At 36.6% G+C, this 24,518-nt stretch overlaps 1 protein-coding gene across 4 annotated transcripts in view; it reads left to right on the top strand.

Moving 5' to 3' along the window:
* Positions 1-741: 741 nt before the first annotated feature.
* Pals1 (protein associated with LIN7 1, MAGUK p55 family member) overlaps positions 742-24,518 on the top strand; it is a 96,853-nt gene continuing 73,076 nt past the window's right edge. For 3 of the 4 annotated variants that reach the window (XM_026385156.2, XM_026385155.2, XM_026385153.2), the window contains exon 1: positions 742-915. The gene's annotated coding sequence lies outside the window, so the exon portion shown is untranslated. Of the gene's footprint in view, positions 916-1,314; positions 1,374-24,518 lie in introns of those variants that run through there. The other variant, XM_026385154.2, reaches the window with a different exon arrangement.

The following is a 24,518-nucleotide window of genomic DNA, read 5'->3' as shown; positions in this document are numbered from 1 at the left end:
CCAGTCCCGCCCTATTCAGAGGGCGGCATGGGCACGCTCTGGCCTAAGTAACTAAATCCACTCCTGTGAGTTTTTGTGAAACAGCTGTGGCCCTTGGCATCTTTCCTTTCTGGTTTGCAGAACTCTGTCCCAGCTAAATAGCTTTTCGTAGTCGTATGTGGAAGCAGGGAATTCTTCCGTGGGACATTACACACATCCAGGTGTTTGTGTCTTGTTTGTTTGGTTTGTTTGTTTTTTAAAGCAAGTGTTAAGATTTTGCGACGTGCCTGACAGGACGTGAGAAGCCGGCTCAAGGGGAATCGGATTTTTCTTGGGAGATGACAGTCATCCAGGGACAGGGGGCCACAGCGCCACAGGGCTGTAGAGCGTTAGCCGCTCCCGACTCTGGCTCAGAGATATATCAGGTCCTCACAAAACCCACCCGAGGGTTTAACCCGAAGCGGCCTCCCAATTCCTGAGAGCGCGACACGGCTCGCATTTTACAGTTAGAGGCGCGCGAGTGCGCGCGACCGACCGCACAGAGCTACAGAGCAGACCAATGAGTGGGCACTCTCTTCGCGCCGGCTCGGGATTGGGCGAACCGCGCCAGCCTCTCAGCCTGACAGTGGGCGGGGCGCGCCGGGGAGGGACTGGGATAGGCGCGTCCGCTGCGCCAGAGTCCCGGGGGCGCGTGCGCGGTCTCGCGGCGGCCGCGGGGGCCGGTCTCGCGCGGTCTCGAGTTGGAGTTGCTGGCGGCGACGGCCGCGACGGAGGAGGCTGGCGGTGGGGAGGGGGTGGAGACTAAAGATCCTGAGGTGGGGAATCGAGAGTTTCTGGATTCTTTATCCGGTATTTTGAGGGCCACCGGAGGGCTGTGGCTTTTGCAGTGCTAAGGAGCAGCTGGGGCGCGAAGGTTGGCGGCGCCGTGGCGCGGAGGTAAGAGGCGGACCGGTGGCAGCTAGGTTGTGGAGATCTTAATCAACAGGTCCGCGGGAGCGCGGCGGGGGAAGGGCGGCAGGGCTGGTCCCCTCGTTCCCTCCCCCACACGCCGCGCTCGGGCGGGGGCTGGACCCCTAGGCTGCCCGGCCGGCAGCCCCTGGCAGTGGGATCGGTAGCTGCGGCGGGTGCGAGTCCAACCTTTGTCCCTCAAAGGAACGCTGCCTGCGCGGTGCCCGCTCCCTGTGCCTTGGCCAGGGACGCACCTTGGCGCGGGCTCCAGCCCGCCCCAGCTGAGTTGCGGGTCGCGCGGCTTTGAGTCGTCTGCCTGCTGAGCCTGGGCCGGGAGTTGGCGACACTGGGGACGCCTTTCTGGCGGGTCGGGAAATCGGCGGGGGAAACACTTTCCTTTAGAAGACGGAATGTAGCCAGCGTTCCACTGACTGAGTCAGCTCCTGGTATTCTGCTACTCCTTGCGTTCTTTAAACAGATAAACAGTTCCTGCTTCCTTGTGGCGCTTTGAAAGGAAAACCTAATTTCGTTAATGTTTTCTGATAATTTGCTCTGAGATTGTAAATTAGACTTGGAAGCCTGTAAATTGTAATCTATTTTCATTGAAAGGCCCTTTAGATGATCTCTGTTGTAAATTATGTAACTTCCTAATGATAACTCATCTTCTGTTTAGTTGATTGACAGTAATGCGTGTGGAATTTAGGTTTCGGTCGAAAGATTTTTCCAGGCCCTTTATGAAGTACGATATAGTGTGAGTTTGTCCCGTTTCTCCTTTACAAGTCTAAGAATTTTGATTTAGAAAGTCTGTATAACAAAAATTGATTCAAGTATTGATTTGACTTACAAGATGAAAAGTGTTATTTTTAAAAAGCAATGTCATGTTTTAATAATCGTACCGTAATTTCCCTTTTGAATTATACCAGACATTAATAACCTATTAAATTCTGCATAGGAACAAATGATGTGTTGGTTATTGGTGTCTTTGAAGTGTAAATATTGACGGTAATGAAAATTATTAAATAAGCTTTCTTGAATATGAACTACTATTTTTTTTTACGAGATTCCTGTGAACATAACATATTACGGTTTTAAAAGCCTGTCTAAACTATGTGGCATACTGAAATTATCAAAATGTAAGCATTTTATGTATGAAATAGGTAAAAATATGAAAAGCATTATTTTTTTCGTTGTTTTAAAACAGTTGAGTGAATCTTACCATGTATGACTTACTTAGATGTCTTGGCTAAGACAGACTTGACAAGGGGTGCTCAATAATATAAACTCGTTTTAGAATGTTAAAATAAGAGAGGTTATATAAATTCTACATAAGAGTGACTCAGGTCAGTACAGTGGTTTAGCTGTTTATATGACCTTCCTGAATTATCTTTATTAAAAATCTCTTCACAGATATACCAAGAAATTTGGTCTGTTTATATCTCAGTACACTAAGATGTCCTATTTCTCTGATTTTTTTCTGATTTTAGTGTGTTTGGAAAAAAGAGTATCTTAACATGTGATTTAGAACATAATTTTTTATTATATACTTATTGAATCACAGAAGTATTGATTTGGAAGCAGTTGCTGTGGTTATAGAGTTTATCTTCATTTTCCAGGAAAAAGAAAGGTTTGTAGAAATAGCCTATAGTTTGAGTGCTAACTAGTGATGGACTTGGAACTAGATGCTGAAATGATTGTCTCCATATTCCAAGTTCAGCGTCTCCTTACTTAATCTTAAATAAATTAATATATTCCCATCTCCAAATCATACAAGTGGTTGATAGGGTCAGTTCTTTCCCTTATGCATCCCCCACTTTTTTTTTTTTTTTTTTTAGTGGAGTACAGGGAATTGAACCCAGGGGTACAGTACATTGAGACAGGGTCTCCCTAAGTTGCTGAGGTTGGCCTCTAACTTGAGATTCTCTTGCCTCACTCAGCCTCCAGAGTAGCTGTGATTACTGGTGCATGCCACCATACTGGCTTCCTTTTCCTTTTTTCAATATTTCAAACAATGTTAAATGAATATTCTTGTGCATGCCTCTGAGCACATGTGTGATGGAAAATTCATGACATTTGTAAAGGGGAATTGCTGATAATAGGTTGATGTTCATTTCCAGCTTTACTAGTTACAGCCATATTACCCTCTAAAGGTGTAATGATTTTCATTCCTACCAGTAGTGGTTTCTCATTCTTGCCTACAAATGGCATTGTCAGATTTTTTTAAGTTTCTGCCCATTTGAATAAGAAATTATATGTTTCCTTTCTTTAAAAAATATTTTTTACTGCATACTACCAGGCAAAATACAGAACAGTTCCATCACCTAAAATCTCCTTGTGTTACCCTTTTGTAGTCAACTTTCCCCTATCTTTTATCCCTGGGAACCAGTGACTGTCTATCCTTGTAATTTTCTTTTCTTGAATATCATTTAAACGGAATTATACAATACTTAGCTTTTTGTTTCTGCTTTTTTTCATTTGTTTGCATATATTGGAAATTCATCCATGTCGTTGAGCAAATACACATTCCTTATATTTTATTGTTGAGTATCCTATTTCTTTATATAGATGTACCATCATTTGTTTATCCATTCACCAATTGAAGGACATTTGAGTTGATTTCTTTCTTTCTTTCTTTTTTTTTTTGGTGAACATGTCTGCTTTTCTTCTGGGTATATACCTGAAAGTGGGATTGCTGCTCATATGGGTAAAGTTGCTTAGCTTTGTTAAACAAAACAAAATACCTAGTCTGTGATAGGCAGAATAATAGTCTTTAAAGATGTTCTTGCATGTGCATTGGTGCACCCCTGTAATCCCAGTGGCTGGCTCAGGAGGCTGAGGCAGGAAGATTGCAAGTTCAAAGCCAGCTTCAGCAATTTAGTGAGGCCTTAGGTATTTTAGCAAGACCATATCTCAAAAAATAAAAAGCAGGTAAGGATGTGGCTCAGTGGTTAAGCACCCCTGAGTTCCATCCCTGGTCCCCCCCCCCAAAAAAAAATGTTCTAATAACTAGAACCTGTGAATACGTTTGGTTACAAGGCAAAATTGAAAAATTGAATTAAGGTTGTTAATTAGTCTCAATACAATAATACTAGAGGGCCCAAGTATCAGAATTGCCTTTTAAAAAGGAATGAGAAGGGGCTAGGTGTGGCTCAGTGGTAGAACGCTGCTTCCTAGCTTGATGCAGGCTCTGGGTTCCATCCTCAGCACCACATAAAAATAAATAAATAAAGGTATTATGTCCAACTACAACTAAAAAATAAATATTAAAAAAAGGGAATGAATTTGGCGTGAACATACTTTATACACAGAGTTACGAAAAATTGTGCTGTGAATGGATAATTATGAATGTAATGCATTCCACTATTGTCATGTATGTAAGAAAAAAAGAAGAAATAAGAAAAGCTAAAGAATAGTGTGAAAAAAAACTTGTAACAATGGAAATTGGGTCAGCAAGATGCAGAGTTGCTGGCTTTGTAGAGGAGAGGAGGCCCCAAGCGAAGGAATTTAGGTGATCTCTAGAAGATGGAAAATGCTAGAAAAAGAATTAATCTTTAGAACCTCTAGAAAAGAAAGCAGCCCTGCCCAAACCTATAGATTTGTATACAGAGTGTTCTGTAAACCTACAGATCTGTAAACTGGTAATTTGTGGGTGTTTTGTTTTGTTTTGTTTTGGTCCCGACAATTGAACCAGGGGCGTTTAACCACTGAGCCACATTCCCAGTCCTTTTAAATTTTTGTTTTATTTTGAGAAAGGGTCTCACTAAGTTACTTAGGGCCTCCATAAATTGCTGAGGCTTGCCTGGACTTGCAGTCCTCCTGCTTCACTCTCTGAGTCGCCAGGGTTACAGGTGTGTACCACCTTGCCCGACTCAAATCTGTGTTGTTTTAAGACATCTAGTTTGTGCTAATTTGTTACACCAGCATAGTAAATGACAACATTGTCAAACTTTTTTTTAAAATATATATTTATTTATTTTTAGATGTACACGGATACAACACAATGCCTTTATTTTTATGGGGTGCTGAGAATCAAACTCGGTCCCGCTCATGCTAGGTGAGCACTCTTCTGCTGAGCCAAAATCCCAGCCCCAAAACATTGTCAAATTTTTTAAAGCACTTTGCATTCCCACTAGTATGTATGAGAGTTCCAGTAACTTTATATTCTCATCAGCAGCTTGGTATGGGCAATCTTTTTAATTTTAGCTATTCTAAAAGGTATATAATAGTATCTCATTGTGGTCTTTAATTGCAGTTCCCTTGTGACTAATCATGTTGAGCAGCTTTTCATGTGCTTCTTTGCTGTCTTTTATCTTTGGTAAAGTGTCCAAATCGTCTGTTGATTGATTGATTGATAGGGTCTGGCTCTGTTGCACAGGCTGGCCTTGAACTTTGGGGCTCTAGGGATCCCCCTACCTGAGGCTCCTGAGCTGGGACTATATGCTTGTTGTACCTTGCCCAGCTTAGATTGTTTTCTTAAAGAGTTCTTTTTTGGGGGGCAGGATGCTGAGGATTAAACCTTGGGCCTTGTGCATGCTAAGCAGGCACTCTACCACTGAACTGCAGCCCCAGCGCCAGATTTTGAGAGTTCTTTGTTGTCTTTTGTCAAATAAGTATCCTGCCAAGATTTTCTCCCAGTCTGTGGTTTACTTTTTCATTCTCTTAGTAGTGTCTTTTGAAGTTTTAAAATTTTGATGAAGCCCAAGTCACCAATTTTTTATTTTATGAATCTTACCTTTTGCCATTGCGCTCAGAATTTTTTGCCTTATCCAAGATCACAGAGATTTTTTTTCTTATATTGTTTCTTCATATTTTATATTTGCATATTTTACATTTAGATGTATGTTTGTTTTAAGTCAATTTTTACATGAGAGTACTATAAGTAGATTTTTATTTATTTTCTTTTGTTGCTACCTGATGGTTTCTTGAAAACATCCTCCTTTCTCACTGAATTGCCCTTGTCTGTTAAAATCCACAAGAAAGGGACAACTTCTATTCCATTGATCTGTTTATCTATACTTTTGCCAGTAACACACTGTCTTATCACAACTTAAACATATCTTGACATCAGTGAGTCCACCAGCTTAATTCTTTTTCAAAACTGTTGATTATTTTAGTTTCTTGGCCTTTCACAGACACACACACACACACAAATCTGTTGGGCTTCTGATTGGGATTATGTTTGATCGATAAATCAACCTGACATTTTAACAGTATTGAGTCTTCTAATCTATGAAAACAGTATTCTCTTCATTTACTTATGTCTTTGATTTCTTTCATGAGGGTTTTATAGTTTTCAACATATAGATCCTTCAGTTAATTTATTAGGTCTGTACCTAAGTATTTTGATTGGTTCTGTTATAAAGGATAATTTTTTTTAAAAGAGAGAGAGAGAGAGAGAGAATTTTAATATTTATTTTTTAGTTTTTCGGTGGACACAACATCTTTGTTTTGTATGTGGTGCTGAGGATCGAACCTGGGCCACACGCATGCCAGGCGAGTGCGCTACTGCTTGAGCCACATCCCCAGCCTCTATAAAGGATAATTTTTTAAAATTTAGTTTCAAATTGATCATTGATAGTATATAGATGATCAATTAATTTGCATAAATTAACTTTGTATCTCTCTCTCTCTTTTTTTTTTTTTAGAGACCAGGCTGACCTAAGATAGGGTCAAATAATCCTTCTGCCTTAGTCTCCCATATAGTTGGGACTATAGGTGTTGCCCCCATGCCCTGTAGCCTGATTTTGTTGTTGATGCTAAAGTTTTTTGTTTGTTTGTTTATAGATTTCTGGGATTCACTAAGTAGACAATCGTATTGTATATGAATAGAGAAGCCTTTTTTCTTTTCAGTCTGTATACCTTTCATTTCCTTTTCTTTATTTGAAGTTTTCTTTATTTGTATTTGTTTTTCTTGGCTTATTCCATTGGCTAAGGATTTCAGTGAGATGTTGAAAGAAGTGAGAGGGAGCATCCTTATCTTAATCACTATCTTAAAGGGAAAGTATTCAGTATTTTATCTTTAACATATGTTAGCTGTAGATCATTTTGTGAACACTCTTAACCAGGTTAAGAAAGTTTTTTTTGTGTGTGTCTCCAGATTACTGAGAGTTTTTGTTTGTTGCTTTTGTTTTAATACTGAAGTTGAATTTTGTCAAATGACCTTTCTGCATGTATTCAGATGGTGTAGATTTTTTTTCTTTTAATCTATTAACATGATTATTTATACTGATTTTTCAGTATTGAGCTAGCCTGGGGCTGGGGATGTGGCTCAAGTGGTAGTGCGCTTGCCTAGCATGTGTACGGCTCGGGTTCGATTCTTAGCACCACATACAAACAAAGATGTTGTGTCTGCCAATAACTAAAAAATAAATATCAAAAATTCTTTCCCTCCCTCCCTCTCTCCCCCCCCCCTCTCTCTCTAAAGAAAAAAAAACCTTTAAAAAAATATTGAGCTAGCCTTTTATGCTTCTGGGAGTAATCCAAGGTTATTTTTTAAAAAGTAATTTTGCTTGTTTAAAAACTAACATAATCACATGGCTGAGGCAGAATCGCAATTTCAAGACTCACCTCACCTACTTAGTGAGAACCTGATTCAAACTGAGAAATAAAAGGGGTTGGGAATGTAGCTTAGTGGTAGATTTCCCTGGGTTCTATCCCAACTAGTACAAGAATGAATAAATAAAAACAAATATACAATAATACTTAAATGAAGAAGGAGGATTGGGGTTATAGCTCCTGTGGCAGAGCACTTGCCTAGCATGCATGAAGCCCTGGGTTTGATCCCTAGCATTAAAACAAACAGCCCCACAAAAACAACCCCCAAAACCACAAAACAACAAAAGTCATATAAGATTTTTATAAACTAAAGTATACAGAAGAATCAGGATAATTTAATAACTGTTACCTACATTTTACATGTTAGTAGGACTTGATCTATACTGGTGTTTGCAGACTTGGAGGACTCTTGTTTAAAAGGCCAGACAAGGTAGCAACTGAGGAGACAGGAGGATATCAAGTTTAAGGCCAGCCTCAGCAGCTTAGCGAGACCCTGTCTCGAAATAAAATAGGCTTGGGGATAAGTAAATAAAAACATAAATACAATTGCTAAGTGAAGGAAGAAAATGTTATTTGTATTACTTTAATCAAACATTACTTGTGCAGAGTTTATTTCAACAAAGTATTATAATAAAAAAAGCCATATATCTTTTAGTGGGTGAATGGTTAAACTGTATATCCATTCCATGAAATAATACTCTGCAGTAAAAAGTTACAAAATACTGATACATGCTATAACCTGGATGAGTCTCCAGAGATAATACCGAATGAAAAAAAGTCAATCTCAAAAGTTACTATGTGGTTCCATTTATATAATATTCTTGATGCAAAATTATGAAATTGAACAGATTAGTTGCTGCCAGGGGTTTATGGAAGTTGTAAAGGTGGGAGGGGAGTTGGTGTGACTGTAAAAGGAGGAAGTATATCTTAACTGTATCACTATCAGCACCCTGATTGTGACATTGTACTATTGTTTTTCAAATTAATAGCTTTGGGGTAAAGCAGGCTTGGGGATGCACCCTGTAATTCCAGTGACTCAGGAGGCTGATGCTGGAAATTGCAAGTTAGAGGCCAGCCTCTGCAGTTTGGTGAGGCCCTGCCTCAAAGAATAAAAAGGAGATGGGGATGTCGTTTAATGGTAAAGTGCCCTGTGTTCAATCCCCATACTGGAAGGAAAAAAATTAGTGTCGGGGGAAACTTGGTAAGGGATATGTGGATCTCTATAATTAATTATAACTACATGTGAATTTGAAATTATCTCAAAATATAAAGTCTAATTTAGATTTTAAAAAAAGATCTTGAAGTGGGCTGGAGCTATAGCTCAGTGGCAGAGCGCTTGCCTAGCATGTGTGAGGCACTGGGTTGGATCCTTAGAACCACGTAGAAATAAACTAATAAAATAAAGGCATTCTGTCCACCTGCAACTACAAAAAAAATTTTCAAAAAAAAAATCATGAAGTACTTAAAGGTAGAATAATGTCTAATAAGTTGTTACATAGAATCTGAAGAAATGCCTTGAAAGGAAGTGTACTTCTTATAGATGATGAGACCTTGAGAGTAAGAATTTGAGGTATATAAAATGAATAAATGGAGTTTGCACACCTGAGAATTTAAGGAGGTATTTCAACAAAAGTTTGGTACAGCAAGTATCAATATGTAAGTAGTTCTGCATACATGTTTCCTCTGTTATTCTTCCATCACCATTACTGCCTAAAAGAGACCTTAGACTGAGAAGGGGCAGAGCTTACTTACTTGAAAAGGTGGGTTACATTTTAAACAAATTAATGATTGCCTTGCTTTGCCTGCCCTTACTATGAGCTAGGAGGTTTGAGATCATCAAAAAAGGGGGGAGACAGAATAAAAGCATAGGTGTACATTACATACTCTGAAGGAAAGGAACAGAGTTTTATGTGAATGTAGCACAAATGGACCTAACTTAGGATGATGTGAGGAAAAACTTCTCTTAAGAACTTCAGTTGAGACCTGAAAGTTGAATAAGAGTTTACTAAGGGGAACATTTTCTTGATGGAATGAATAGTTTTGTGCAAAAGCATAGGTGGATCAGGTGTGCATTTGAAGAGCTGAAAAAAGGTCAATGTGGCTGTAGAGAGAGACATAAAATTTGAGAAATTTTAGTGTAGAAATCTTAATTCAGTCTGCCCCATGGGATAAGGTTGAAATTCTCTAGAGATCAAGTACAAAATGACAAACTGTTTTTTAAGGTACTGAATTGTATTTTGAATGAAGATGAATTAATTTGGAGGTTAAGAATAAAAACTATGGAAGTTTAAAGGAAATATTAGGTTTCTTCTTTACACTAGGAAATCAACTGTAGACCCTTCATTAGTCACTTAAGTGTGTGTGTGTATTTTGTTTGTTTGTTTTGTTTTTTGAGTACCAGGGATTGAACTCAGGGGCACTCAACCACTGAGCCACATCCCCAGCCCTAGTTTATATTTTATTTAAAGACAGGGTCTCACTGAGTTGTTTAGCTGCTTTCCATTGCTGAGGCTGGCTCTGAACTTGAAATCCTCCTGTCTCAACCTCTGGAGCCACTGGGATTACAGGCATGTGCCACCACACCCAGCTTATTAGTCACATAAAGGTTTGACTTGATCAGAGTTGAAGGATTTCAGTGACTATATTAAATCATAAAGTGTGAAGTGAAGTATAAAATAAAGTGCATGTAAGAAAAAGCCAGACTATTTTGTTTTATACTCAATATGTTCCTTCATGAAAAATGTGGGTGCATTCTTATTAAATACATTTGAATTGTAAAGTTTTCCCATCATTCAAATATAGAAGACAGTTTAATTATGAAGAATAAAGTTTCAGAAACTTTATAATCAAGCTGTTTTATCATTTTTGTAAAGTTGGGCTTATCACTTAAGATTATAACAATGCATGCAGTTTTGGCCTTTTGTCTCATAATTTTATAGTTCTTTAATAATTGTTTGAATAATTGTCTCAAAGACCCTAAATATTGAAGTTTTGAGATCTTTTACTAATTTCTTGGCCTTTTAATCCTTTAAGACAGTAGTGAAATATTTTCTGTAAATATTTTAAGCTTTGTGGGGCTTATTGTCTCTGTTATAGGTACTCAGTTCTGCTTTTAGAGTACAAAGGTAGCCAAAAAATGAATGTGATTGCGTTACAATAAAACTTTACAGTTGTGTGTCACTTGATGACAGATATGTTCTGAGAAATGTCTTAGGTAGTTAGGTGATTTTGTGTGTGAACATCATGGAGTATACCTAAACAAATCTAGATGGCATAAGTCAGTCACTTGATGTAAGTCACTTTTGAGATGGTAAAGAGATGCAGAGAACATGAGATACATGAGGTTGCTGTCATTTTTACCCAGCATACTGTTTCACTTTTATAAGTAGAAGGATTATACTCTAAAATAATGATAAAAAGTATAGTATAGGAAGTACAAAAACCATAAAATAGATACTTTTATCAATATCAAGTAAATACTATACATAAATTATATGTGTTATACTTTTATATGCAGTTGGTTTTGTTTACACAAGCATCACCACAGACTTGTAATATATTGAACTGTGACATCACTAGATGATAGGAATTTTACTCTCTACTATAATCTTATGGGATCATTGTTTTATATATGGTGTGTCCTTGACTGAAATGTCTTTTCCTCCTATTGCTGTACTTATAAAAGCAGGACCTGACTGATTTGACCTTTGAACTTGGTTTGCATACCTCTGCTTTAAGGCAAAAAATCAGTAGGGGAAATGACAATAATTTTCTTTATATAAAAAACAGAAGTTTAAATTTTGAGGAAGACGAATTTTGTTAATTTTTTAAAATTGATTTCAATTTTGGTTTTTATCTAAGGACTGTGTCCCTTAACCCAAGGTCATAAAGAGCTTCTTTTATATTTTCTTCTACATGTTCCATAGTTTTATATTTAGGTTTATCATCCATTTTGAGTGAATTTTTATATGAAGTGTGAGGTATGAGTTGAGTTTCATTTAATTTATTCACTTGTTCCATAACCAGTTGTTGAAAAGGCTGTCTTTTTTTCATTGAATCACCCTGTTAATCAAAAACTGTTGACTTTATCAGTATTTATGAACTCTTGTGTTTTACTGATCTGTGTGTCTGTCCTTTTGCCAATACTGTAGAGCCTTAACTACTAATGTCTTTAAGTCAGATAATGTGAGTTCTCCAGTTTTATTCTTTTTCAAGAATTTTTTTGGCTAAGCTCATATAAATTTTAGAATAAGCTTGTCAAATGTCATATCCTGCAACATGAAAACCACTGATCTAGACTTGAATAACAACTCCCCAGAAATCTATGTTCTATAAAATTCATTTCTGTAGATTTTGGTAGGAATTAGGCAAAACCAGAACATTTAGAAATAACTTAAATATTTAATTAAAAAATATTCAAAGGATTGTAGAAACAAGATTAACTGAAAATACATAAGAAAGTATAGATTTCACCAGGTGCTGTGGTACATGCTTGTAATCCCAGCTTCTTGGGAAACTGAGACAGGAGGACTGCAAGTTCTAGGCCAGCCTGGGCAACATAGACCCTGATGCAAAAAATTAAAAAAATATAAATGGTTGGGAATGTAGATCAGTGATAAAGCGCTCCTGGGTTAAATTCTCATCCCCAAACTAAAACTAAAACATACATGTTTCTGTTGTTTTGCAGTACACAGTGAATTGCATATGATTATTTAGGTTTCTTAGATATCAGGCAACGTATTTTTGTCTTGATAATGTGTTTTGCTAAATAATTTAAAACCTATTCAAAAGCCTAGTGTTACCTTTTTTATTTTTTATTGTGGTACAGAGGAATTGAATCTAGGGATACTCTACCACCAGGCTATACCTTGAGCCCTTTTTAATTCTGAGTCAGAGTCTCCCTAAATTGTGGAGGCTAGTCTTGAATTTGCAATTCTTCTGTCTCAGCCTCTTTTGTGGTTAGGAATTATAGATGTGTGCCACTGCCCCCAGCCCCCATGGTAGCTTTTGAAGCCTTAGCCTAAAGTCTGCGTTCCTAAAGTGTAACCCACCAAGTCATCATCTTTTTTGATTGCTCCTTTATGTGTACAGTCAAAATTAATCTCTTTATTCTTTTCATATACAGTTATTTTTTGGTATCCATTGAGGATTAGCATCCCAAATCTCTGAATGTGCTTGCTTTTTATGTAAAAATGGTGCTGTATTTGTGTATAGCCTCTCCACATCTTCCCATGTGCTTTAATTTGGCTAGGTTATTTTTTATACCTAATACTGTGTAAATGCTGTGAAAGTAGTTGTTATACTGTGTGGCTTAGAAAATAGTGACAAAAGATGTCTGTACCAGTTTAGTACGGATGGAGTTTTTTCTTTAAAATATTTTCCATTTACAGTTGGTTGAATCCATGGATGTGGAACCCATAGATACGGAGGGGAGAGTATAATTGAGCATTTCTTCCTCTCAGGCTTCGTTCATGCCATGCCTTTTACCTAGAATTTTGGCATTCCAACGCTTGACCAGACCCACAGTAAGAAATATATTTTACATAGGGAACCAATTCATTTATGTTTTTGCATTAAAGTTTTCTGAAACAACATCTTTAGTTACACATAGTGTATGTATTCTGATTTTATATTCTACTTTGTTTTTTTAAAAGTTGGTTGAGGGCTGGGGTTGTGGCTCAGCGGTAGAGCGCCCGCCTAGTACGTGTGAGATCCTGGGTTTGAACCTCAAGCACCACCTAAAAATAAATAAATAAATAGATAGATAGATAGATAGATAGATAGATAGATAGGTGTTGTGTCCAACTACAACTAAAAAATAAAATTAAAAGTTGGTTGAGAATCACTAAATCCATTTCATGGCTCACAAATGTGTCATATCCTGCAACATGAAAACCACTGATCTAGACTTGAATAATGACTCTCCAGGAATCTATGTTCATTTTTTTCATTTAAAATTCAACTTGTCCAAACTCTTGTTCCCTGTAGGAACCTTTCATATTCTTGCCATTGCTTTGGAAAACTATGCATTCATTGTTTTATATTCTTTCTTCATAGCTAATTTGTAGCTTATCAAGGGCTTGTAACTATTGTTTTGTATTCATTTAACTATGTTCTGGATACAATCTATTTCCTGACCAAAAATCTAGAAGAAAATGTTAAGCATTAAACAAGTACTTCTTTTGGTATTAGAAATCAAATGGCCTCCCATTGAAAAAACTATATGAACTCCACTTTATATATAATAAACCTATAAATTTAACTGTTTCTTATTAAATAAAAGATTCCAGTGTTATGAGATTATTTTGTGAATGTGATTGTCATTTGGGTCCTTCCTCTGAAACATACACAGGTGTGTGTGTGTGTGTGTGTGTGTGTGTGTGTGTGGGGGGGGCAAGGGCAGAGTGGAAATACAGGCAGATCCTTTGAACCAGGTGATTCATCTACGGTCTATAAAAGTGACCTGCAAATGTTTTTCAAAATGATTCACTTAAGGGTAATCAATAGATACTTACCAGTTGACAAAAGGAACTAATAGGTTTTTTTTGTAGGCATCTTAAAAAGAATCTCATCTTTTTATACTTTATACCTTATCCTTTTATATTAAATTTTAGAGCAAGATTGTTAGTTCTTTTGATCAAATCCTAGTACATTTTGTTTTCTCCTAATTCTTATTCAGAATTGTATCCCTTGTTTCATCTCTGTTAAACAGTATGCTATATTCTGTATATATTTCTTAAGATTACTGACTACATTTTAAAGTCTTTATCAGTATTATACCTTTTACAAGGAAATTGAGACTCAAGAATATTTTACCCAAAGTTCTTTTGTTTAGAATTAAGTTTATTTTACCCCAGGCCCTTGTTTTTCTCAGTTGGTATTATTGCATGCCTCAGGAACTTTTGTTTAACATTGTCTTCTTGATAAGATTAGAATTATTTTGAAGAAAATCATCTTTGACTTAGTATTTAAAATATACTTGAATTAAAATGAAGAATTTTGAGCAGATAAATTGTAAATAAGCTCCTTAAGGATAGGAGCTATAACTTTTTAATCTTAGTATCTCAGTGTCTAATGTGGTTGTGATGCAGTAAGAAATATGTTTGATCTTTGTCCCTGTTCCTAATATGGATCTTCTAAATCCCTTGGAATTTCTTTAGTGATAGGAGTGATAAGAGTGTCTTTTGTTGCAAGAAGGTGAGATACTTCTTGCCTGGGCCCCTCAGGTTGGGAGCCAGAAGGATCAAGAAATGTTAGAGATTGGAACTTTAAGTCCCATCCCTTACCTCTGGGGAGGTAAAAGGGGTTAGGGTAGTTAGTCACTAATGGCCAATGATTTAATCAGTCATACCTGTGAAGTGAAAGCTTCCAGAAAAAACAGTGGTGTTTAGAGATTGTTGGGGTTGGTATATATATCAGGTGCTAGGAAGGTGTTATACATGGAATCCACTCTCCCCTCCCAATTCTCCTGTGCTTTGCCCTGAGCATCTCTTCCATATGGCCATTCCTCTATAATAAACCAGTAACAGTAAGTAAAGTGTCTTCCTGTGTTCCTGAGCCATTCTAGTAAATTATGAACATTAAAGGAGGAACCCCCCATTAATAACTGCATGGTTAGAAGTACAAGATGCCCAGGATTTGTGGTTGGCATTTGAAGGCTTATGGAGTCTGAGACTAACTGCAGGTAGGTGGTACCATAAGTGAATTGAATTGTAGAATACCCAGTTGCTATTTGAAGGATTAGAGATTAGTTAGTACAAGGAAAAGAGATCTACACATTTGGTATCCAAAGTATTCATAGTGAAAAGCAGATCAGAATGGCACATACTTTGTGCTTGGTTCTAGTTTGTAGTTTTATCATTTGTTTGTTTAAACTTGAGCTTTTTGAGACTGAAAATAATAATATTTATTCTAGGTTTGCTATAAATATGTTGAATTGGGAGAAAATCTAAGTTTTCTTTCTTTTTTCCTCTCTTCTTTCCCTCCCTCCCTTTCTTTTAGAGCCAAATGTGGTCCTACTCTGTTGCCTAAGTTGGTCTTGAACTCATGAGCTCAAGTGATCTTTCTTCCTCAGCCACTTGATTAGCTACGACTACACACATGTGCCACTGTCGCTGATAGAGATCTAACTATTATTTGTTTTAGATTAACTTTTTCTACAGACATAAACTTATAAGAATGAATTTACTAATGGCCTTATCTTGCTTTTCCACAGGTGTGTACTTAGAGGTATCCTTGTGCACTTACAGTGGTTGTACAGACTCTAAAGTCACCTTTTGCTGAAATAACTTCTAGAATTGTGTGACTCTGGGAAATTAATTTATCAAAGTTTGACTTTTTATCTGCAGAATGGAGAGAGTATTAGTGCCTAATACAGTAGGTCTTCTTTGAGAATTAATTGAGATGGTGCATCATTAATGGTGGGCATTGGAGGCTGGGCATGTGGCTCAAGTGGTAGCGCACTCGCCTAGCATTCGTGAGGCACTGGGTTCGATTCTCAGCATCACATAAATGTAAAATAAAGATATTGTGTCCACCTAAAAAAATAAATATTAGAAAAAAAGAATGGTGGGCATAAGCTAGGCATATTGGCATATGCCTGAAATCCCAGCAATTTGGGAGGCCGAAGAAGGAGGATCGCAAGTTCAAGATCAGTCTCAGTAATTTAGGGAGACACTATCTCAAAATAAATAAATAAAAAGTACTGGAGGTGTAGCTCATTGGTACAGCACCACTGGGTTTAATCCCCAGTAACAATAGCAAAAAAAAAAAAAAATGGTAGGCATAGTATCTGGTATATATTAAGTACTCCATAAATATTAGATAATCAGATAATCAAATGTAGTTAACCTTACATTTCTGTGACCAAAATATCCAACAGAAACAAATTAGCAGAGGAAAAATTTATTTAGGGCTTATGGTTTCAGAGGTGCAACTCTATTGCTCTGCGCTTAAAATGAGGCAGGATGTGGGGGAGGGGCATGGTGGAAGAAAGCTCTTTACCCCCATGGCAGCCAGGAAGCAGAGAGAGGGAGAGAAGGGTCCTCAGGGAAGAAGAACCTTTCCAGGGCACACTCCCAGTGACCCACTCTTCTAGCCATGCTACACCTGTCTTCAGTTACCATCCAGTCAGTTCTTTCAAATTAAGATGGACTGATTGAGTTGCCTGTCTCACAGTCTTATCATTTCTGCACAATCCTGCATTAACACAGAAGCTTTTGAGGGACACCTCGTATCCAAACTGTAATAATAGTGATGAGCGGTTGAATTTAGATATGTTTTAAGTAGATTGTATGATTATAAAAATTTGATTCAGTAATTTTATAGAATTGTGGAATTGGTTGTCATAATCTGAGTCAGTGATGAATATAGTAATTGTACACTGAGGTCAGTTTTTTCATCTCTGAAATAATAGTGAAAGTCAATGGGGGAGCAGTTTGCTACCTTACTTTAAACTACTTACTTGTGTAAGTATTCAGCTTTATCAGTTTTTCTGTTTGACTCTTAAGCATTATGTGGAGTTGTTTTTCATTAGGTAATTTTCATTACACATTTTTCTTTCCTTTCTTTCTTTTTTTGTGGTACTGGGGATTGAACCCAAGGCCTCATCCACACTAGGCAAGTGCTCTACCCTGATCTATACCCGCAGCCTACATTTTACATTTAGAATGATATAGTTTCAGAGTTCATTTTACTGTAGTGAATTAACTCTTATGTTTGGATAAAGCATTGAATTTTACCAATGTTAATATGTTTGTATTAATTTTTTTTCTTTTTGCATAATAGATGCCTTTCCTATCTATCTTAGGCCTTATAATCTTTATGCAAATTATCTTAGGATGCTCTTCCTTTGAAGGTAACCCTTGGGGCATCTTCTGCAGTTCTAGTTCAGCACTTATCAAAGAGTATTACAATTGTATTGGGGTTGTTTTTGTTGTTGTTGTTATTGTTATTTACTTTTGATGTCCATGCTAGATTTTAAGTTTCTTAAGGATAAAGATTGCCTTTGGAACTTTTTTGTGTGTGTGTGTGCCAGGGGTTTTGTACCAAGTGAGTACTTATAATGTTGAATGAAAATGTAGTTTAGTTATCCCTTTTTTTAAATTATAGAATTTACAGTTTAGAAACCGTCTATATGACCTTTTATTCTAATCTCTTGTTATTTAAGATATCCCAACATGTTTTCCTCCCCTTTAAGTCTGGCCAAAAACATAACATTACTCATATCTCAGTACCATAGTACTAAAAATTCATTGGATTCTAAACTCAGTGACATTTGTATTCTTTTCAGTCTTCCTTGTCAGATTCTTTTCCTTTCCTCTTCTGGTGACACAGCCAGCCCTACATTGCTACTGCTTCAGTCTAATTTATAGATAACTTCAGACATAAGTCTTTATTAGTTTTAATTTTAATATTCTTTAATATTGTTTTGATAACTCTAAAATAGTTATTTTCTATTTCATCAGTGACAATGCATTCCTGCCCCCCATTTTATTTGCATACCAATAAGCCATCTAGGTAGAGGTAATCATCTACTAATTTGTTGACCTTTGGAGCATATTTTTTCCTCTAGTAAGCTGTAAATCAGAAGTTGGAATGTCTTGTAAAGTTTTTAAAGAGGTGTCTGAAACTTTAGAAACATGTATTGGGAAAAATAACTGGAGGGGAGGAAAAAATCTGTAAGGAATACATCGAGAACAAACAGCTGTATGAGTTAAGTAATTAGGATTCTTTGAGGTCTGTGTGAGTTATTGACATGATAAAACAATCAGTACAATCAGAATCATGAATCTGAAGTTAAGTATATTTTTTGTAGTGCTAGGTATCAACCCAGTGCCTCACTAGGCACCCTGCCACCAGCCATATCCCCAGCCTTTGGGAGAAGTACTAGGGATTGAACCCAGGGGCACTTTACCACTCAGTTATGTCCCCAGTCCTTTTTATTTGTTTTTATTTTTTATTTTGATGCTGGGCTTGAATTTGTGATCCTCCTGCCTCAGCTTCCCAGATCACTGGGATTACAGGAAGGTGCTGTCATGCCCAGCCTAGCAGTGGTTTATTTTAAATATTTGGTAGATATGGCAAAATTGCCCTCCCAAAACATTGAATTGTTTTATAGAGTCAAAAATACATAATGTTTGTTTCCCTGTATAGTTCCCAGTACTGGGTGGGCATTATTGATAACTCACACAGACACACAAAGCCTTATACCAAAATAACTATTTTTGCAACCATGTTTTTCTTTTATTCCAATTGGAAGAAAAGATTCATTTCACTATAAATATTTCCTTGAGGAATACAACAAAAAAGACAGCCAAAAGTCAGGGGACACAGCTCAGTGGTGGAGTGCTTGCCTAGCAAGTACAAGACTCAGGGTTCAACTGCCAGCATCACCCCCCCCCCCAAAAAAAAAAAGATAAGGAATTCAGGTAGGAGGCAAGGAAGCAAAAGAATATCTCAAGGATGTTAACTGCTCTACTACCAAGTATATAAACATCTCAAAAAAAATTTACCCCTTTTATCAGGAAATTCTTGGAGGACTCTCAAGAAGAGGAGGCTATATTAAGAAAGAGGAGGGATGTGTGAGGAGAATTCTCAAGGATTGGGATGAAGAAATGATGGCTCTAAGTGCTAAACATTGAGAGAAGGATTTCTCATTGGAGTATTGTCTGTCAGATTCCATGCAGTATAGTGTGGTAAAATCAACTGCAGTAATGGAAGAGAGTTTAATGAAAAGACTATTCACAAAGGTGTAGGTGATGATAAAGGAATTAACAAAGGATCCTGAATCAGCCTAGGCTTAGCAACAGCAGGAAACCTATTAAGCTCAATTTTGAAGGAACAAGGGAGGAATAGTTACTATAATTTACCTAGAGCTATTGCTATAGAAGTGGATTGACTTGATGGGACCTTAGAGGAACTTAACCCTTGCCAGACCATAGGAGGAAACTGGAAGAATGAAGAACCCAGAGACCTTTTCCTTTCTTCCCATAGGTAAGTGAGTATGTCCCATAGGTAATGGATACTTCTCTCTGTAAGATAAGAGAATATAGGTCACAAAGTCTTTGTAATCAGCTTTCTAGAACTTGGAGTAGATGGAGGAGGATGATCAATGGATCTGAGCAAAGGGAAAATATCCTAGTAGAGAGAGGAAGATGGAGGGCTCCAAAAGCCATCCCACAATCTCACACACAAACACAAAGAAGAAAATTATAGATTACTTGATTAGTTTGAATATATTGATTCTTCTACCAGAGAATGTGGGGATATGTTAGTACTTTAACAAAGAAGTGAAATATAACTTATTGGAAGAGGTAATTCTCGTCTTCTATAGAAAATGCTCAACAGATATTAGCTGTGATTGAAAAAGTCACAGGAAATGGCGTGTGTGTGTGTGTGTGTGTGTGTACATAAGGTATACATGTGGTCTCTTTCTATGCATGTTGCTAGAAATATGGAGGTAAATTCAAGATGAAAACAGCTGAGTTAAAAGTGATTTTCTGGGCTGGGGATGTGGCTCAAGCGGTAGCGCGCTCGCCTGGCATGCGTGCGGCCCGGGTTCGATCCTCAGCACCACATACCAACAAAGATGTTGTGTTCACCGAAAACTAAAAAATAAATATTAAAAAATTAAAAAAAAAAAAGTGATTTTCTGAAAAGGAACACTTTTTACACTGTTGATGGGATTGTAAATTAGAACAATCACCATAGAAATCAGTATGGAGGTTCTTCAAAAGTCTAGACATGGGACCACCATATGACCGAGCTATTTGCTTCTTGGCATTTATCCTAAAGAATTGAAGTCATCATACTTTAAGAATATGTGCATACCCAGGTTTACAGCAGCACCATTCACAATAGCCAGACTGGAACCCCCTCCCCCCCACATACACACAATGAAGAATGAAGTTTTATTCAGCCATAAAGAAAAATGAAATTAATGTCATTTGCAGGAAAATGGATGGTACTTGAGAATGTTAAGAAAAATAAGCCAAACTAAAAAATTAAGGGTTATACGTTTTCTCTCATGTGGAAGCTAGGGAGTAAAAAGGAAAAGAAAGGTGGGGGTCTCGTGAAAGTCAAACGGAGATCAATAGAGGAAAAGGACTAGGGAGAGGAAATAAGGAAGGAAAAAGGGATATTCTGAAGAGTGATATTGGCTAAATTGTCATGTTGTATACATATATGAATATGTGATAACAAATCCCACCATTATGTACAACTACAGTGCATCAATTTAAAAATGAAAACAAAAAAAGCAGTTATTCTCTAGGCAGAACTCAGATAGAGGGGGTAAGGCATTGAATTAGTCATCTAGTAAGTTTTATGAGGCTATTTTCTTTTTTTAAAAAACTATATTCAGATATGTAGGGGTTTTTTACACAACTGTACAGACAACACAAAAGTGTATCAGAGTCTCAGTTTGTAAAGTAATTAAAAAACAATGCTCTCACTATGCTAGTGATTATTTGTATCAGTTTATTTTTACTTCCTTATAATTGTCATTAATGAATTTGCAGACATTTCTTTCCTTGGATTATTAAGTACTTTGAAGTAATAGTTATGTTCCCCACCCATTGTTTAAATACTCATTCAGATTTAATGCAATAGGTACCAAGTTTATAATGTGAGCATATACAGCACTGTGCAGGGCCTGGAAGAGCCACTATTAGTAGATGAGGTTGGTACTCATATGCAAATAATTAATAATATATGACAATGCCAGGTAGGACATATTAATCACAAAGTAAGTAGTACAGAAAAATAAGTGCTTTAGGACTTGATTATTAAATCAGAAACATCAATAGGTCTTTCTGGGCCTCCCTCTTAGTGTGGAAAAGATTTTGATGAGTATAGGCAGGAGGCTTGACATGGAACCTTAAACTTGAGTGATTTCAGAATATTGCCTTGATAATAACTCTTTGAAATTATTTAATGATTCTTTCCTTCAGAAAAATGGGTTTGTGTGGTTTTAACATTGTCATAAATATTACCCTAGATGTTTTTTGTATATATGTTATGTATACATACACCTTGTTTATTCTTTACTTTCTTCCTTTTTTTTTCCTGGCTCTTAGAATTGAACCTGGGTCTTACATTTACTAGTCATGTACTCTGCCACTGAGATGAACCCCCCCAGCCATATGTCCTATTTCTATGTATGTATATTGTATTTCTGTTTGCTGTGGTCTTGGTTTTAGTTTATCCAAAGTAAAGAAATGTCTAAAATAATGGACTATTTTTTGAGGTGGATAAAAACAAAGGGACGTTTCTTTTTTTAAAATATTTTGTTTTGTTTTGTTTTAAGTGGACACAATATCTTTATTTTACATTTATATGGTGCTGAGGATCAAACCCAGTGCCTCGTGCATGCTAGGTGAGCACTCTACCACTGAGCCACAACCCCAGCCCCACAAAGGGACTTTTCTAAGGAGTCAATCTGTTAAATGCACTTCTACTTCATATTAACTTAGGAATATCTGTATTTCATAAATAGATTTAGACCTTAAGGTTCTTTGACTTTAACCTTTGGTTCATTTTACCAACTTTGTGGTTCTTCAAGTCTTGAGAACATTTGTCTCCAGAAGAGATACTGAAGCAAAAACATTTTGTTATTCTTTCTCATCATTTATTTTTGTTGTTCTGGGAATCAACTCTTCATTGCTTCAAAGGAAAGTACATGCTTGATGGAAGACGAATGGCCATAACTCATCCTCTCATGTACATATCTCTATTAAATGATATTCCGACCTTTGAATGTATTTTAAGTTTGATGGCCAGTTTACCATTTCTTAGAAGACCATATTGATTTAACTGTGTGTGTAAAATTATGAATGAGAACATTTATAGTAAGAAACTCCCGTTCTCTGCCACAAAAAGTCGTTCTTTGGGCAAAAAGATTTTCATTCAGAAAAATATTTGTAGCACAGTAGTCCCTCCTTGGGGACATGTTCTAAGACCCACAATAGATATCCAAAACTGTGGATAATATCAAGCTCTATAAATACTGTGATTTTTTTCCTTTATGTACATACCTGTGATAAAGATTAATTCATAAATTAGACAGGAGATTAATAGCATAATAATGATTAAATAAAACAATTATGATGATATACTGTAAGAAAAATTATCTGAAGAAAAAATTGTTTCTTTTAAGATATCTTATTATACTCTACTACACCCTTCTTATTAACTGTAGATAACCAAAACTGCAGAAAGTAAAACTGTGGATAAGTGGGGGAAGACTGTATTGCACATAGTATAAGCTTATTAGATATGAGGCACATATTAAGCCTCAGAGGGCTTGTTATCTACTAGGATTGATGAAACTAGTAAGCATTCTGATTTCAAGGTAGACATTAAACGGTACAGCAGAGACAGATTTAAGTGTATTGGGAGGGTAGATTGTGGTTGGGAACAGGTGGGTTTAAAGAAGATTGCATAAGACTCAGTGGAGGAGTAAAATTTAACATATTAAAAAAATAAATGGACAGAATGTTTTTCTGGGCATAAAATAATATGTCAAAGCTGTGGAGGTGGGAAATTGCAGGGCTAGTATGGAAAATAGCAACTGGTTTGATTTGGGAGATAGGGGAAGGAAAAATAGAGTGGGAAAAATATTCTAGAACTAAGTCAAAAGGAGCCATATGAATGTCAGGTGAAGGAATTTAAAATGTGCCCTACAGAATAATCATTAAAGTGCAATGGAGTCAGAACCAGCTGTGCCATTTAGCCTTTGAAATTGGGCAAATTGCATATTTTGCTAAGCTAAGGTACAGAAGTGAACAAAGAGCTGTTTTAAAGGTTAAATGAGATAATTCATGCCAGGTGCTTAACCTGGTGCATGAATGGTACACAGTAAGCCTTTTGTAAACAGTAGTTTACAAAAGGAAAAAGGAACAAAAACATTCAAAAGAACATTGCCATGGTAATAGGGGTGCTTCAGGAAAGTTAATCTGACTGGCTATACTATGTAAAATGAGAGAAATACCAAGGTTTGCAAGACTAGTTAAGCAGCTTGTTAAAAAAGGGGAAAAAAAAGCAATGCAAGAAATAAGGAGTATATGATTAAGGTAGTGGCATGAGAACAGAGAAGCTGGGGTATATTGAGATATTCTCAAGTAGGATTGATGCAATTTGATACAATTGTTTATAAATGTATTTAGGGATATTACAGATACGATTGTCAAGCTATCTAAATTTTACCCCAAGAGGATAACTAATTTATCTAATGGGCTGTTCTGTTGTACTTCTCAGATATTCATTTTTTAAGCTATAAATTAATATTTTATTATTAAAAATAGCATCACTAGAAAACTGGAATGTTGGTAGCTTAGTTTCACTTTTCATGTTCAGTAGGAAAATTCACATTTATGTTTGCCATTTCTCCACTTGGTTGTGTCTGCTACTTGGTTAACTCAGTTTTTAGTAACTGAGCAATAGATGTTATTGCAATCAGGTGCTAAAATAAACTTGTAGTCTATTAACATATATAGTATGAATCATTTAAGGGGAAATATTAATTTTCTCTGATCATATTTTAAAGGCAAAAGAATTATGTAACTATGAGACTTTTAAAGGAAGCATGTAATCAGCATGATATCATCTTATAGAAATATAGTACTGTGGATCTACATAAGGGTTCACCCATCTGGATTTTAGTTTATATCCCATTCGAGCCATGTGATCTAACTTTTCAGTGCTATTTAGAAAATGGAACTATTTGGCTTGTCTCCTTAGTGCCCTTTTTAGTAATTAACTGCCTGCTAAAACTCCCACTTTAAATGTAATGCTTAAAAATGGAATTAATCATCTCTTTTCTAATTCTTATCCCCATTTTTCTGCCTCCCTAAGGGTGAGAGGAGGGATCTGATTCTCTGGATTTTCTTATTTTAAGGTTACATAACTCTCACAGGTTCAGTTGTTTATTGAGTACTTTAGAATTATACATGTTAGTGTGTGTGTATGTGTGTGTGTGTATGTATGTGTGTGTATATATATATATATGTGTGTGTGTATGTGTATATATATATGTATGT

This window comes from Urocitellus parryii, chromosome 6, assembly GCF_045843805.1.
Source record: "Urocitellus parryii isolate mUroPar1 chromosome 6, mUroPar1.hap1, whole genome shotgun sequence".
NCBI lineage: Eukaryota > Metazoa > Chordata > Mammalia > Rodentia > Sciuridae > Urocitellus > Urocitellus parryii.
Note: the sequence above shows the minus strand (reverse complement) of the source record. Positions and strands in the feature narration are given on the sequence as shown.